The sequence below is a fragment of the Myiozetetes cayanensis genome, unplaced genomic scaffold, assembly GCF_022539395.1.
Source record: "Myiozetetes cayanensis isolate MyiCay16 unplaced genomic scaffold, myiCay2020 scf13, whole genome shotgun sequence".
NCBI classification, from domain to species: Eukaryota; Metazoa; Chordata; class Aves; order Passeriformes; family Tyrannidae; genus Myiozetetes; species Myiozetetes cayanensis.
In genome coordinates, this window is record NW_026086937.1 from 19,503,808 (window position 1) to 19,507,806 (window position 3,999).

Consider the following 3,999-nt stretch of genomic DNA (forward strand, 5'->3'; position numbering starts at 1 on the left):
GGACTCCACACCTGTGGGGCGGGATGTTCCACGCCGGAGCGGAGGGGGGGGGCGGGGGGCGGCGGCGGCGCGCAGGTAACCGGGACCGGAGTGGCGGAGCCGCCGTCGCCGCCGCTCCCGGTAGGGCAGGTTCGAAGCCGCCGGACGGCCCCTCCGCTCCCTCCGCCGCGCCCGGAGCGGGGGCGACACCGCGGTGCACACACAACTCCCCGGCACTTGGTACGGCCCGGCGCGGGGCATGGCGGGGCCGTGGCGCCGGCGCGGCGGGAGCGGCGCGGGCTGTGGGGAGTTGTTGGGTGGTGTTGGGTGTTGTTGGGTGTCCAGCGCCGGGATGGGCAGCCAAGGTGGAAAACTCGTTTTACCCACGGACCGACGGGGCTCATCCCCGCAGCGTGGGCAGCAGGCGAGGGAGGGGTTCTCCCCGTCTGCTCTGGGGAGATCCCACCTGCAGTGCTACCTCCAGCTCCGGGATCCTGGACACGAGAAGGACGTGGAGCTGTTGGATTGAGTCCACAGGAGGTCGCGAAGATGATTCGAGGGCTGGAGCCCTCTGGAGCTCTGGAGACAGGTTGGGAGACCTGGGGATGTTCAGCCTGGAGAAGGCTCCAGGGAGACCTGAGAGCCCATTCCAGTTCCGAAAGGGGCTCCAAAAGAACAGGAGAGGGACTTTGGACAAGGGATGGAGTGACAGGACACACAGTTAATGGCTTTAAACTGAAAAACCATAGGTTAAGATTAGATATTAGGAAAAAATTGTTCCCTGTGAGGGTGGTGAGGCCCTGGCACAGGTTGCCCAGAGGAGCTGTGGCTGCCCCATCCCTGGAAGCGTTCAAGGCCAGGTTGAATGGAGCTCTGAGTATCCTGGTCTAGTGGAAGATGTCCCTGCCTGCGGCAGGGGGTTGGAACGAGATTGGTCTCTAATTTTTAACCCAAACCGTTCTGCTGTTCTTCTTTTAAGGCTGAAAGAGCCAGAAATGCCCATAGAGGTACTGGTTGGAAGCAGCTCTCCATCTGTGGGCTAGGCTCCAGCCGAGCTCTTCCATGAAACCAAACCCATCACTACCATCCCAATGCCAGGAATAAAAGCATTGGACACATCTAACTTAAGTTCCTTCGCCATCTGTTCATACCACGGCTCCTCCACTGCTGTGGCTGCTCCCAACCTGATTTGAGAGGTGACAGAAAATTCAGGACACAAATCCATGGCAGAAGCAGCCAGCGCAGACCTGATGGGCAGCAGGAGCTGTTCAGAACTGATGGCAACGCATTTCTTACAATTACCACTGACCAAAGTGTTTTCTGTGGGAATTCTCAAGACTCTGTGCAATGTGCGTTGCCCACAGGACAATATGGTCAGTTCAGGTGAAGCTTTAATTCCCATACGTACTTTTATTAGAAAAGTAACATGAAGGATTTGTTCTAACCGAGAGGGCAAAGAGGGTGGTTAACAAAAGGTATTTTATTAAAGCTGTTAATCATAAGCCACCTTATCACTGCAAACAGTATTTCCTCTCAGTTTTGCCTATTTAACATCAATAACTTTGACAACACACATTTATTGCCCAACACTTCCTGAACTGAGGGATGCTTCCTGCAGTCCTAAGAAAACGAGAATGTTTGTTTTCTTGTTACAGTAAGACAATTCCTTTTTCCCACTGCCCCCTCCAATCAGCATCACATCTGGATGTTGGTGTTGGAGCACCCTGGAGTTCAGCTTTTTGTTACAGGCTGCTGGGTAAGATCTGCACTTCCAAATCAACACACTTGGCTCTTCCTCATGTTTGCGATAAAACAATTTAAATCCCTGTTTCCTTTAGTTGTGGTTGCAAAGTACAGATTTTTTTTTTTTTTATGCTACCTGACCTTCCTGCAGGGATTTGTTGGGTTTTTTGTTCCCCAGAAGCAAGTTATTTGCTCCACCCAGCATCCACAGAGTCTTACATCCTATTTGTACAACAGGAAGTGCCTTGCTCTACCTGAACTCACCCATATCTTGCACCAAGACTTCCAACATGTTTTCCACTTCCTGCTGGATCTCCAAGGGTATTTCAGCACCAGTCTTCATTTTCCTACACCTCCTTCTTTCTTAATCTGTGAAAATTCCTATTTTCTCCTCGTGAATCTTATCATCTTTTATGGAAATGAGGCACGCTAAGGAGACCTGGCAAATTGTCACAGGAATCCCACCTGTGCTCAGTGTAACTCCTTTTCTCTAATGCCTTGGAAGGTATTTGAGTTTTGCGAGACACTTGCTGAGACTTTTCTTTCCTAAAGAATTTATCTATCCCAACTAGCTGTGAGATATATGGCAATTTCTCTCTCCCTTCACAGAATCACTGAGGGTGGAAAAGGCCTCTGTGACCGATCCCCACCTTGTCAACCAGACCATGACTCAAAGAGCCATATCCAGTCGTTTCTTGAACACCTCCAGGGGTGGGGACTGTATAAAATATTTCAAGTGCCATGAGCAAGCACTCCTGTCTGATGGAGCAGTTCTCTGCCTCTCACTGCACTGAGCCACTCTTTCTGTATCCTTGGGAATACAACAGCTTTGGAAACACTGGTATAGCTGAGGCTGTGTAATAATGTTGCATAATTCTAAGATATAGAAGACATTGCTTCATCACAGAAATATATTTCATGAGGAGGGATGAGTTTATCAAGATGTCCCACGTAAAATTTGAATTGGGTCTGTGAGGTGGAGTGACTGCTTGTCTTTACAGAGTTTGGGCTTTGCTCATCTATGCCTGGTAGTATGAAGGAGCTGCTAATTTCAGACTGGAATTATTGACATAATTCAATTCTGATGAATCATGGTTAATTTAGGGGGAGGGTTGGTCTTCCCCACAGCAGGGAAAGCTCCAAGGCAGTGTTATATGGGATTCTTTGATTCTAACAGAGGGGCTGTGCTTGGAAAGTGACTAACTCTGAACTTCTGTGTATAAATGACAGTGTAGGAAGTCCAGTGGGGTGAGCTGGATTTGTGGAATACCACCAAGCATCTGGGCTTGGGCAGCTCTGAAATAAATAATCCATGTCGCTCTCGAGTGTGTCATTATTGGCTTGTTGCACGCTGAGGAACGAGCCTGATTTTTATGGACAATAACTGGAATGAGCACACAGCTCCACACGCAGAGCTGTGGCTGCGATGGAGACTGTGCCGCCCACCACAACCTCACTGCATTGGTACGAAGCCGGTCACTGCCTCACGGTGATCCCACAGCTGCCAGGGCATCCCCCAGCCCTGCTCCCACATCCCCATCCCCTTCAGGAGCACCACAGGATCAGTTAGGTTGGAAAAGACCTCTGCAATCATCCAGTCCAACCGATGACCAAAACCCACCGTGTCACCTTGATCAGAGCAGCAAGTGCTACCTCCAGTCTTTGCTTAAAAACCTCCAGGGACAGTGACTCCACCATCTCCCTGTGCAGTCCGTTCCAAATGGGCTTCCATTCCAAATGGACTCCCAAAAGTCCATTCCGGGATCCTCTAGCGCAGCTGCCACAGTGACTGTGGTGATGGGCAAGGGAGGTTACAGGGGCTTTATCCTGAAGGCGCCTCTCACAGGCATCCAAATACATCCAAACCCTGTATGTATTGTGGAAGTGCTTACGTATCAGTGATGCAGGAGAGACCGGAGATACTGTTTTAACTCTTATTCACACAGTGCTTCCAGCTGATGGGTGGCAGGAAGGGTGTAATGAAGCAAGCAGAGCCTCAAAAAGGAAAGTCGGACGGCTTGTGCTGTGATTAAGAGCGAGAAGCTGCCAATAGCATCGAAGCAACAGCTGCTAAATGTAAGAGGCGCTTGAAAAGAGTCTCCTATTTTGTTATACATGGAAATCAGCAGGTTATTTCGGTTGAGAATACCGTGTTTTCAAAACCCCGGCCCCCGCCGTGCAGCATCCCCTCAGCACCGGGCCCTCACGGGCAGCGCCAACATGGCGGCGGGGCCCCGTCACGTGCCCGGCAGCGGCCGCGCCCCGCGCGCGCGCGCG